Source organism: Astyanax mexicanus, chromosome 25 (assembly GCF_023375975.1).
Source record: "Astyanax mexicanus isolate ESR-SI-001 chromosome 25, AstMex3_surface, whole genome shotgun sequence".
Classification (NCBI taxonomy): domain Eukaryota; kingdom Metazoa; phylum Chordata; class Actinopteri; order Characiformes; family Acestrorhamphidae; genus Astyanax; species Astyanax mexicanus.
Window position 1 is genome coordinate 6,406,496 of NC_064432.1, and position 13,563 is coordinate 6,420,058.

Here is a 13,563-nt window from a genome sequence, read left to right on the forward strand (position 1 = left end):
GGTTGAGTTTGTGTGCTGGAAAAGAGAGAACGAGTAGGTGTTTGTTGCGGGAACTCGGATGACTCTGCTTTATGAACTGAGGGATATTTTTGACTCAGGGACTGTGGGCCTGTCTGACTATCTGTGTCCGTGAGCCACCCAGTACACACACACACTGCCATGCAAGGACAGCTAATAGCCTACTAGCCGCTGACAGCATGATACACACTGTTCTTGCTGTCTGGCTCCTTGTTGTTACAGCATATCCTTAATGTCCATAGAACATGGGTGTTCCATGGTGCTCCATTGAACAGAGATCTGGAAACTAATGCTTAAACTTAAACTAATACCACCAAAAACATTTGTTTGCATGGTTTTATTGAACACAACATGTTAAAATTCACAGTGAGGAGGGAAAAGTATGCGAATCTTTGGATTTAATAACTGGTTGATCCTCCTTTGGCAGAAAAAACCCTCAAAAACCAATAATTTCCTGTAGTTCCTGTCAGGAGGAGTTTTGCATCATTCCTCTTCACTAAATTTCAGCATCTCAATTGGGTTCAGAAGGCCAGGACTCTCCAGACAGCTTCGGTGGAACCCCTGTAGATGACCCTTGTGATCTAGGAATTTGGAAGTCAGGGCAACTTCTGGAAATCTGCATCATGTTGGTGGACTTCCATTGGCACTACTTTTGGCCTTCCAGTTTATTCCAAAGGTACTGGATGGAAGTCCATCACGCCAAAGAACATAGTCCCACAGCTTCATCTAATGCAGTCTAAATCTGGGGGATTTATACCCCTTTAGATGACCCTGATGATCTGGAAATCTGCATAATGTTGGTGGCACTCCATTGGCACCAAGTTCTGGCATTCCAGCTCCTTTCAATTGACTGGAAGAAGGACAACATAGTTCCTCAGCTCCATCTATTGGCACCAAGTTCTGGCCCTCTGGTTCTTGGATGAAGTTCCACCACTCCAGACTACATTGTTCCACAGCTTCGGTGGAACCCCTGTAGATGACCCCTGTGATCTGGGAATTTGGAAATCAGGGCAACACCTGGAAATCTGCATCATGTTGGTGGACCTCCATTGGCACTACTTTTGGCCTTCCAGCTCATTCCAAAAAAGCTCATTCCAGCTCACTCAAAAGAACATAGTTCCACATCTCCATCTAATGCATGAATCTAGAAACTTTATACCCCTTTAGATGACCCTGATAATCTGGAAATCGGTATAATGTTGGTGGAACTCCATTGGAACCAAGTTGTGGCATTCCAGCTCCTTCCAATTGACTGGAAGAAGGACAACATTGTTCAACAGCTCCATCCATTGGCACCAAGTTCTGGTCCTCTGGTTCTTGGATGAAGTTCCACCACTCCAGACTACATTGTTCCACAGCTTCGGTGGAACCCCTGTAGATGACCCCTGTGATCTGGGAATTTGGAAATCAGGGCAACACCTGGAAATCTGCATCATGTTGGTGGACCTCCATTGGCACTACTTTTGGCCTTCCAGCTCATTCCAAAGGTACTGGATGAAAGGTCATCACTCCAAAGAATATAGTTCCACATCTCCATCTAATGCAGTCTGAATCTGGAGGCTTTATACCCATTTAGATGATCCTGATGATCTGGAAATCTGCATCATGTTGGTGGAACGCCATTGGCACCAAGTTCTGGCATTCCAGCTCCTTTCAATTGACTGGAAGTGGGACAACATAGTTCCACAGCTCCATCCATTGGCACCAAGTTTTGGGGGTCTTCATACCTCTCTAGATGACCCATCATGTTGGTGACACTCCAATAGGAATCGGTTGGGCACTCCACCTCCACCCAAAGGTACTGGATGGAGCTCCATCCCTCCAGAGAACATGATTCCACAGCTCCACAGCTCGAGCCGAGGGGTGTCCACAAACCTATGGACAGTGAATGTGAGGTAATTTCTGATATACAAAGCCGGTACCTGTAGACATATAATTGCTGTAGCTTCAAATTCAAAGTGCTTACAATCGCCTACAAGGTGATGACAGTACAGGCTCCTTCCTACCTGCACTCGCTCCTGAAGGCTTACGCTACCTCCCGGCCGCTGCGCTCCTCCAATGAACGTCGCCTCACTTTGCCAAACACTCACACAAAGCAATCCAGACTGTTCTCATACAGAGTTCCCCAATGGTGGAACAAACTACCTTCTACTACCAGATCAGGAGAATCTCTCGCTATCTTTAAGAAACTCCTGAAGACAGAGCTCTTCAAAGAGCACTTACTCTCCTAACACCTCTAACTAACTAACTAATTCTAACCTCATCTCCTTCTTCCTCTTCTCTACTCCTCTATCCCATTATTTCCCTCTGACCTCCTTAAGGCCCTATCTATAGATGCTTTATTTTTAACTTATATTTAACTATTATTTTTGTACTTAACCTCTTCTATTATTTGCACTTCAATATTGTAAGTCGCTTTGGACAAAAGCGTCTGCCAAATGTAATGTAATCTTATATGCGCATAACAAATGGAATATAATAGAAGCTCACATTTATCATTGCTGTTTAAATTTCTTGGCTAATCCATCATGAATAAATGGATGAAATTCATCATTTATAAGTTATATAAGCATATTATTTAGATAACGCTTAGATACAGAACGCAAGTTCCAAATGCAGTTTCCAGGAAGATGTATTGTTTTATGTGGGATATCTTGAATTAACCAGTTAAAGATAAAATCCCCTCCAAAGAGTATTAGGCCCTTTTTACTTCTGCTGTAGACAGAAAACATGCCTTTTTTAATGAACTGTTAATTGTTTGTTAATTTTTTTAATGTTTTCATTTTTGTATAATTAGTCGCTTTGCACACTTATTCCACTTTTAGTTAACTAAAATATAGATCTGAAATTTTGTGATGTCACGTAGTGAATGGAAAAAACCTCTAAATGTACTCATGTAAGATGTAAGTTGGTCACAAGCCATCAAACAAACAAGCTGAACTGCTTGAATTTGTGCACCAGGAGTGTAAAGAGCATAAAGTTATCCAAAAGCAGTGTGTAAGACTGGTGGAGGAAAGAACATGATGCCAAGATGCATAAAAAAAACTGTGATTAAAAACCAACCAGGGTTATTCCACCAAATATTTATTTCTGAACTTTTTTGGGTACCACTTTAAAATAAGACTACCTTTATAATGGGTTTATAAATGGTTTACAATTAGTTTATTAATGGTTTCGAATTAGGTTGTAATGCCTTAAAAAATATTAATAATCAGTTATTAATAACACATACATAGAGGGCAACAATATATATATGGCTGTGGGTTCTCACTATTTGACAAACAACAGGTTGCCCAACATTGGTGCCCTTTCTACGTACAGTATGTGTTATAACTGATTATGAATGATTTTTAAGGCATTTACAACCTAATTAGTACCCATTAATAATAAACTAATTGTAAACCATTTATAAACCCTTTATAAAGGTAGTCTTATTTTAAAGTGGTACACATTTTTTTGTTATTTCAGGCATTTCTCATTTATTGCAAATAAAATTGTAACCAACGTTCTTTAGCGTCCCCACGGACATGGACGTGTGACAAAAGTGATGGGACAAGATTCTACTTCATTTGCTTTGAAATGACAGCGTGTCTGTGTATAATAAATTGCAATATATAAATGTGTTATGCTTGCTGCACTTTATTACTAAACGTGTGTATGTGTGTGTGTGGGTGTGTGTGTGTGTGTGTGTGTGTGTGCGTGTTAATAAACTGTCCAGCGACTGGGGAAAGTTCTATCTACATCATAACTGTATGAATTTTGAATAAGAAACAGAATGATTCATATCCTAAAGTTAATAAGTGTAATATATAAGAGAATACACAGCGCTCAGGATGATTTATGGAAGCGCTAGCAAAATGCGCTGACGTTCGGTCACGCCCCGGATTGTGAGTGACGTCCAATGAGAAGGAGGAGGAGGCGGAGTCACTGAACGTGAACTCAAACTCGGTCAAAGAAAAAAAAAAACGACCTCAAAACTCTTTAATTAAACATGAAAACTGTGTTCCATCCATATCCAAAATTCAGGAAGTTATGATGCTATGACATGCAGTGGCTTGCAAAAGTATTCATACCCCTTGATTTTTTTTTTTTTTACAGTTTGTCATTGTCATTGTATTTTATTGAGGTTTTTTAAGTGATAGACCAACACAAAGTTGCACATCATTGTGAAGCGGGATGTGCAAAAGTGTTCAACCCTTCCTATATCTTGACTCTTTTTTTTAACTATTTTTCTTTGCAAAACAGCTCAATCTCAGCCGGGTTGATGAACACCATCTGTGAACAGCAATGATCATGTCTTACCACAGAAGCTCAATGGGACTTAGGTCAGGACTTTGACTGGGCCGTTCTAATGCATACACGTGCGTATTCTTTGATTCTCCTTCTCACCTGAGCTGTGGATTTCTGCAGCTCCTCCAGAGTGGCCGTGGGCCTCTTGGCTGCATCCCCGACCGGTGATCTCTTCGCTCGATCCGTCAGTTTGGGTGGACGAAGGACGACGGATGCTCGAAGCCTTTCTCAAGATGCTGAGCTTTCTCTCACACACACGTACACCCCGAGCAGCCTGCCTGCAATCGGTGACCCCTCCCCTGCAGGAGAAGCGGTGCAGTATCAGGGCGGACGTAATGTGAAAAAGTCACCCAGTAAATTGGTGATATTTGCCACTAAGGTGTGAAATTGGCTCGCCGCAATTATGCAAAACCTAATCACACCAGTGTGGAACTCGTAATAGAGAACGTATAGCGCGAGGGGAAATGAGAGGAATGGCGTGTGTGTGTGTGTGTGTGTGTGTGTGTGTGTTTGGACTGTGGTTTGCTGCCTATATAGGAACTGAATGATCTACACCAGTAGATATTTAATTTCTCAGTTAAGAACAAAGTGTTTGTTTTAATTTTAAATTCAAAGCTTCCTTCACTTAATCTTCCTCACTCTTCTTTAACATACATCACTCTTTAGAGGCTCTCTGATTGGTGGAGAGGGTGTAAAGTGCTGTGTGAGTGACAGGTGCCGGGTTTAGAGGCTCTCTGATTGGTGGAGAGCGTGTACAGTGCTGTGTGAGTGACAGGTGCCGGGTTTAGAGGCTCTCTGATTGGTGGAGAGCGTGTACAGTGCTGTGTGTGAGTGACAGGTGCCGGGTTTAGGTTTAGAGGCTCTCTGATTGGTGGAGAGCGTGTACAGTGCTGTGTGAGTGACAGGTGCTGGGTTTAGTGGTTCTCTGATTGGTGGAGAGCGTGTACAGTGCTGTGTGTGAGTGACAGGTGCCGGGTTTAGTGGTTCTCTGATTGGTGGAGAGCGTGTACAGTGCTGTGTGTGAGTGACAGGTGCTGGGTTTAGGTTTAAAGGCTCTCTGATTGGTGGAGAGCGTGTACGGTGCTGTGTGAGTGACAGGTTCAGGGTTTAGAGGCTCTCTGATTGGTGGAGAGCGTGTACAGTGCTGTGTGTGAGTGACAGGTGCCGGGTTTAGGTTTAGAGGCTCTCTGATTGGTGGAGAGCGTGTACAGTGCTGTGTGTGAGTGACAGGTGCCGGGTTTAGAGGCTCTCTGATTGGTGGAGAGCGTGTACAGTGCTGTGTGTGAGTGACAGGTGCCGGGTTTAGAGGTTCTCTGATTGGTGGAGAGCGTGTACAGTGCTGTGTGTGAGTGACAGGTGCCGGGTTTAGAGGTTCTCTGATTGGTGGAGAGCGTGTACAGTGCTGTGTGTGAGTGACAGGTGCTGGGTTTAGAGGCTCTCTGATTGGTGGAGAGCGTGTACAGTGCTGTGTGTGAGTGACAGGTGCCGGGTTTAGAGGCTCTCTGATTGGTGGAGAGCGTGTACAGTGCTGTGTGTGAGTGACAGGTGCTGGGTTTAGTGGTTCTTGATTGGTGGAGAGTGTGTACAGTGCTGTGTGTGAGTGACAGGTGCCAGGTTTAGGTTTAGAGGCTCTCTGATTGGTGGAGAGTGTGTACAGTGCTGTGTGTGAGTGACAGGTGCCGGGTTTAGGTTTAGAGGCTCTCTGATTGGTGGAGAGCGTGTACAGTGCTGTGTGTGAGTGACAGGTGCCAGGTTTAGAGGCTCTCTGATTGGTGGAGAGCGTGTACAGTGCTGTGTGATTGACAGGTGATGGGATTAGAGGCTCTCTGATTGGTGGAGAGCGTGTACAGTGCTGTGTGAGTGACAGGTCTGAAGAAGCTTCATACAGCTCATCTTTATCTGTTCATCAGCTCCTGCTGGAAGAACCACCAGAGTTCTGACCTTCTCTAATCTGTCTGTGTTTGTGTGTGTGTGTGTGTGTGTGTGTGAACGAGGGTCCCCAAACAGAGACTGATAACAGAGAGTGATAGAGGCTGTGTTATCTCTCCCCAGAGAGAGAGAGGAAGAGAGAGAGAGGAAGAGAGAGAGAGAGAGAGAGCAAGAGAGATTGTCAGACTGTAACAGATAGAAACAGATAAAGAAAAAGAGGACAGATAAAGAGAGTGAGAGAGAGAGAGAGAGGTGAAGAGAGAGAGAGAGTCAGACAGTAACAGATAGAAATAAATAAAAAGAGGACAGATAAAGAGAGTGAGAGAGAGAGAGAGAGGTGGAGAGAGAGAGAGGTGAGTGAACTGAAGGAATCTGCATGAGACGAAAAGAGGAAAAGAAAGAAAGAAAGAAATACAGACAGTAACAGAAAAGATAAAGAAACAGAGGACAGACAGATGGAGAGAGAGAGGGAGAGAGAGATGGCTAAAGTAAAGGAATATGTGAAAGACAAAAAGAGGAAAAAAGAGAAAGAGAGAAAGACAAATCCAAGTAAGATAACGTGGAAATGGGGAGGGGACTAAGAATGGATAAAATGAATGGGGAAAAGTAACAGAGAGAAAGAGAGAGTGACAGATAGAAAGAGATAAAGAAACAGAGGACAGATAGATAGAGAGAGAGAGAGTGTGTGAAGAGAGAGAGGGAGAGAGAGAAGGATGAAGTAAAGGATTATGTGACAAAGACAAAGAGGAGAAAAAGAAAGAAAGGAAGAGAAGAGAAAGTGGAGAGGGGGAGAGGACTACAAATGGACAAAGAACGAATGAGGAAGAGAGAACAAAATGAGAAATAAGAGAAAGAGAGATTGAACAAATGATAGAGAAAAGAAACAGAAAGAAAGTGAGACCGAAATTTATGAAATGAGAGAAAAACAAACAGAGAAAGAAAACGACAGAGAAAGACAGAAGTGACAGAGGTGGATAAAGTGAAGGAATATGCGAGAGACAAAGAGAGGAAAAAAGAAATAGAGGAAGACAAATGAGAAGAAAGAAAGAAAAACTGGAAAGGAGGGATTAAGGGACTAAGAATGAACTGAAAACAAGTGAAAGAGAGAAAGATCGAAATATGAAGTGAGAAAAAAGAGAGATGAATCAAATGATAGGGAAAAGGAACAGAGAGAAATTGAAATAGAAAATTGTATGAAATGAGAAAAAAACAAAGACTAAATGAGAGAAAGAGAGAGAGAGAAGGAGAAAGAGAGATGGATAAAGTAAAGGAATATGCGAGAGACAAAGAGAGGGAAGAAGAGAACGAGAGGAAGACAAATCAAAAGAAAGATAAAGTGGAAACAGGGGAGGGGACTAAGAATGGACAAAGAACAAATGAGAAAGAGAACGAAACGAGAAGAGAGATGGATGGAATGATAGGGAGAAGAAACAGGATAAAACTGCATGAAATTACATGAGAGAAAACGAGAGAGAGAGAAAGGGAAAGACAGCGACATACAGAAAAAGAAAGAGAAAGAAACAGAAACAGAGGACAGAAGTGGAGAAAGAGAAAGAAAAAAAGGTACTTTTTTTGCGTCTCATTGAAATATATCAACTGATATATTCAAACCCAATCAGAGCTCACGCAGCACTCACTTACTTGCCTACATCAATGTACTTACAGTCACTGATGGACACTTTACTGGAAACCCCTACTGAACCTTGTACTGTCACTCATTAGAAACAGCAGGCCGTGTGTGTGTGATGTGTGTGTGTGTGTGTAGCATGTCTCTGCAGATCTGTAATGTGCTGGTATATGCTCTCTGTACAGTATCTGCACTTCAAATCCTGCACGCATGACGGCTGCGGAGTGACAGCGATTTGGCTGGGAGCCAGCGTGATTCTGAAATGTATGGGGGGGGGGAGGTAACCTTGCGAGAAAGAGGCGGCGGTGGCGGCGGGGGGGGGGCGGGTGTGGTCGGTTATTCCTAAATGGAGAAAGAAATGAGAAATCAAATCCGCACTCGCAGGTGGCCTCTGTAATCCTGTCAGAGCCAGGGGCATTCTTTCATTACCATTCAATACACCACTGGCTGACATGGCGTGTGTGTGTGGTTGTGTGTGTGAGAGTGTGTGAGTGTGTGTGTGTGTGTGTGTGTGTGTTTGTTTTGTATCTTTTTTAGAACAAATAAATATAAACCCATTTTTGTCTTGGTGGAGAAGATCAACGAATCCGTATGCATGAGTTGGATTATGGTACGCGTGGATTAGATGCAGCAGTGCTGCTGGAGTTTTTAAACACCTCAGTGTCACTGCTGCATTGAGAATAGTGCACCAACAATATCCTATGGGCAGCATCCTGTGGGCAGCAATCTAAAGGAAAAATCTTCAAGACAGCATCCTCTAGACACCATTCTCTAGGCAACATTCTCTGGGCAGCATCCTGTTGGGAGCATCCTGTGGACAGCGTCTTGTGAACATCAATCTTTTTGGCAGCATTCTATGGGCAGCATCCTGTGGGCAGCATCGTATGGGCTGCATCCTGTGGGCAGCAATCTAAACTGAATCATAAACACTTCACACTGTGGCGAGCTCCTACTGTCAGAATAAAGCTCTCCTGAGATGACCTCGCTCTCAATCTCACCGTCCTTTATTCTGAGGTAACCAGGACGACCAGCAGTGTCAGCAGTGATGAGGCTGAGGAAGGCTCAGGAGCGAGGGGCAGTCCTGCTTCATCACCGCTCTTCTTCAACCTGTAACCTCATTCTACAATATTGATAAATATTTTTTTTAATAATGAGAAATCATATCCAAATCTTTGAAATATCTATATATAGTATGTTTGAGAGCATCGCTTGTGTTGTGTGCAGTCAAAGACCATCAAAATGCTTACGATGAAACTCTGGGGCACTCATCAGGAGCGCCCCAGAAAAGGAAGCTCAAGAGTTACCTCTGTTGTATAGGATATGTTCTCTCGATCCAGGGCAACTCTGAAGATACCAAACATACCCTGACTGCCAGGCTAAATAGATGGTCTCACTTTAGAGATTCGTACATTAGATTTCTTGCAGCCATACATATCCATGCCATAACGCTAACTACCACCACCACGTTTCACAGATGGTATATCAGCTTTCATAATATTGGAGGACAAATTGTGTAGACCAGAATCAATTCTATGATTTCTAAGCTGATCTAAGTTGATTTACAATTGTTCATGCTGCTTTGGGGTTGAATGACCAGTACTGCACTGTTCTAAAACAGAAGTGCAGAAATAGAAATCATCTAAAGTTATGGGGAAAATTATCAGAAAAAAGTTTCATTGTCTGAGGCAATGATTTGTTTTAACCTTTTATCTCCAGGGCAACACTGAAAATTCCAAACATTCCCAGATGCCCTGACTGCTCGGCTACATTTATACGGTTTTCAGGGGAAGGCTGAGTACATTAGATTTCTTGCAGCCATACATATCCATGCCATAACGCTAACTACCACCACCACGTTTCACAGATGGTATATCAGCTTTCATATCAATGGAAAAAAACCCTTGTAGACCAGCCTGAATTCTTCTGTTTCTATTCTGGTCTATGTTGCCATGACGCTACCTCCACCATGTTTTACAGATGGTACGGCATACCTAGAAATCATCAGATCTTTGTTCTCTGTTCCATCTCAACTACCTCCACCATGTTTCACAGATGGTATATTAGCATTCATAACAATGGGATAGACCTTTGTAGACCAGTATGACTTCTATGATTTCTATTCTAGTCTACAGTGCTATAACACTACCTTCACCATGTTTCACAGATGGTATATTAGCTTTAATAACAATGGGATAGACATTAATAGACCAGTATGACATCTATGATTTCAACAAATCAACAATTCTCTGTTCCATCTCAACTATCTCCACCATGTTTCACAGATGATATATTAGCTTTCATAACAGTGGGATAGACCTTTGTGGACCAGTATGACTTCTAGGATTTCTGTTCTAGTCTACGTTGCCATAACGCTACCTCCACCATGTTTCACAGATGGTATATTAGCTTTGGGAAAACATTGGGAAAAATGTCCTCACATGTCCTGACTGTTACTGTTACTACAGTTGTACAGTTTAGGAGAACGCCACATACATTAGATTTCCAATTGTTCCAGAACTATTCCTTTAATAAAAGTTTGCCAGAGTTACCAGCGAGGTCCAGACCCGTTTGAAAACAAAGAGGAATATTGCCTCAGACATCTGTCTGCGTACGCTGCACATCGGCAGCATAATTCTGACATGCGAGGCCGCTCGCCGACTGCGGGAAAGCAGCCGAACTCAGCAGATGATGACATCAATGCTGACATTGGTGGGGGGAAATAAGAAATCAGGCCTCTAAAGCTTTGCGGTGTTTGTTGGCGGCGCACACCTGAGTGTCAGCAGTTATGGCTGGTCTATTACTTAGCGCTGGTGAAGGACACATAAGTGAATAAATAATGCATCTCTCTCATTCAGACAAACGAAAAAAAAAACACACACATAGAAGGATGACAGAAGCTAAACGCTAGCAGACTGGCTAGACTATGTTTTTGGAGGGGCTGCACACAGTTACCTGTATCAATTATTCGGTAACACTTCACTTGGATGGTCCATTTTATGGCTTTGTTGATGCTCAACTGACATTCAACTGACTGAATTGAATGTCCATTAAATTTAACTTAACCCTATGTTGAATGTAAATGATTCAAAATAGAACCTAACCCTACACCTAACCCTAACCTTAACCCTTAATCAACCATAAAATCTAACCCTACACCTAACCCTAACTTTGACCCTTAATCAACCCTTAAATCTAACCCTACACCTAACCCTAACCTTAACCCTAAATCAACCATAAAATCAAACCCTACACCTAACCTTAACCTTAACCCTTAATCAACCCTAAAATCAAACCCTACACCTAACCCTAACCTTAACCCTTAATCAACCCTAAAATCAAACCCTACACCTAACCCTAACCTTAACCCTTAATCAACCCTAAAATCTAACCCTACACCTAACCTTAACCCTTAATCAACCCTAAAATCAAACCCTACACCTAACCCTAACCTTAACCCTTAATCAACCCTAAAATCAAACCCTACACCTAACCCTAACCCTTAATCAACCCTAAAATCTAACCCTACACCTAACCCTAACCTTAACCCTTAATCAACCCTAAAATCAAACCCTACACCTAACCCTAACCTTAACCCTTAATCAACCCTAAAATCAAACCCTACACCTAACCCTAACCTTAACCCTTAATCAACCCTAAAATCTAACCCTACACCGAACCCTAACCTTAACCCTTAATCAACCCTAAAATCTAACCCTACACCGAACCCTAACCTTAACCCTTAATCAACCGTAAAATCTAACCCCACACCTAAAGCTCGGTTTCAGATTTGGGTCATTGATCAAAGGTTACAAAATCAAATAATTTCTAAAGCTTTGGGACTCCTGTGAACCACAGTGAGATCTATTATTATTATTTTATTACCAATGGAAAAAACACAGAACACTGGTGAACCTTCCCAGGAGTGGCCGGCCGACTGAAATAACTACAAAAGGGCATGAACAACTCATCCATGAGTTCACAAACAAAAGAACCCTGAGCGACATTTAATGAACTGCACCTCAGTTAAGGTGTCACTGTTCATTATTTAATAATAAGAAAGACACTGTGTAAAAAGGGCATCTGTTAGAGACTTCCAAACATAAAAAACACTGAATAAAAATACAAAATTTACCCTCTAAAGTGGCTGAACTTAGGAGTGGAGCCAAAATTCCTCCACAGAGAATTGAAAGACTCGTTGCCAGTTATCGCAAAATACTTGATTGCCGTTGTTGCCGCCAAGGGGACAGTTTAAAAACAGCTTTTTATTATTTATTATTTTTTATTTACTCAGTTTATCTTTGTCTGATAGAAAAATGTGTTTGTTAATGTGAAAAAACAAGCTAAACACATTTGGATAGGTCTTAATTTTGGCGGCGTTTCATTGTTTTTGTTGAGCACAGACAGTTGATTAGATCCTAAAACACGGCCATTGTTCCTCTGTTTAACAGCCCAGCGTACCTGTGCCATCAATCAGTGTTTCAGAACAATACGCCGTCCGCAGGGAATTCACTCCAATGATTCTCTTCGTGGATTTAGCAGCTGGACATCTCTCAGCCTGACAGCTGCCACCTGCCCGCTGTATTACTGCGTCTATTGAAGCAGCATTAACAACAAAGCGTTCGTCTACAGTGTACGAAGAGACAAACCTGACTTGATATGGGTGCAAATTAAAATAGATTTGGAGGACTACTTACCCAAATAGACACTTGAACCACTTCTGACACCAACATTTTAAAGCACAATCAGAACAATCACACTCACTGAGATCACGTTTTCCCTCGTTTTCCCTTTGACGTAAACATGAACTGAACCTTCTGACTTGTAGTTATCTGTAGGTTTTTATTTTTTTTGGCATGATTCAACTTCCTCAACTGCCACACGATTGGTTAATGAGATAATTGCGTAGACGCGTAGGCGTTCAAAGCAACCCAACCTTAGCGTAGAAGGGTCAAGCCTGCAATGCTTGCGTAGTCTAGTTTTCCTCGATGTTCCCGATTTTTCCGTTGATCTGATCTCCTTTCCCAGTCCGTTTACTTGAGCCTCTGTCCTTATGCAAATGAGCACTAGAGGGAAATGATTAAAGGGTGAATAATGGAGTGTGCGGAGCGCCGGCGGTCAGGTCAGTGGCGACGCTGTGGGTTTTTTCCTTCTCTGATTTCACGCAAAAGAGAAAGGTCTCGTCGCCAAACGACGTTCAGGCGAGGGATTAACGAGCGATTGTGTAAAAGGGCTCGGAGAGTCACCTCTGTTTTCAGGCTGTTAGCGCGGGTGACCAGAACAAGCGCTAAGGAGGCTAAAAGCTATTAATCACAGTCTGCTTGAGCTGTCTCTTGCGTAAATGAGGTTAACGATGGACGACTGGTTAATGGATTCATGTGGAAGTGCGTCTTTGAGAGAGCAGGAGGGCTTTCAGAACAGATAGGAAGACGTTTTTGCGTCAAACTCAATTGTGGTAGTTAAAGGATGAATCTTCAAGCGCAAAACAAAACCATCCATCCATTCGTTTTCTGCAGATCAGCAGGAAGAGTTTGGTAGAGTCAGGAATGATTTGCTTTTAATGAGCCGTTTAGATGAGTACAGTATTTTTCGCACTATAAGGTGTACTTAAAACCCTTTAAAATCATCAGTGCACCTTGTTAGTTAGTTAGTTTAGTTTATTTTTTAGTTCTATAGTTTCGTTCTTTAGCACTGAGACTCGA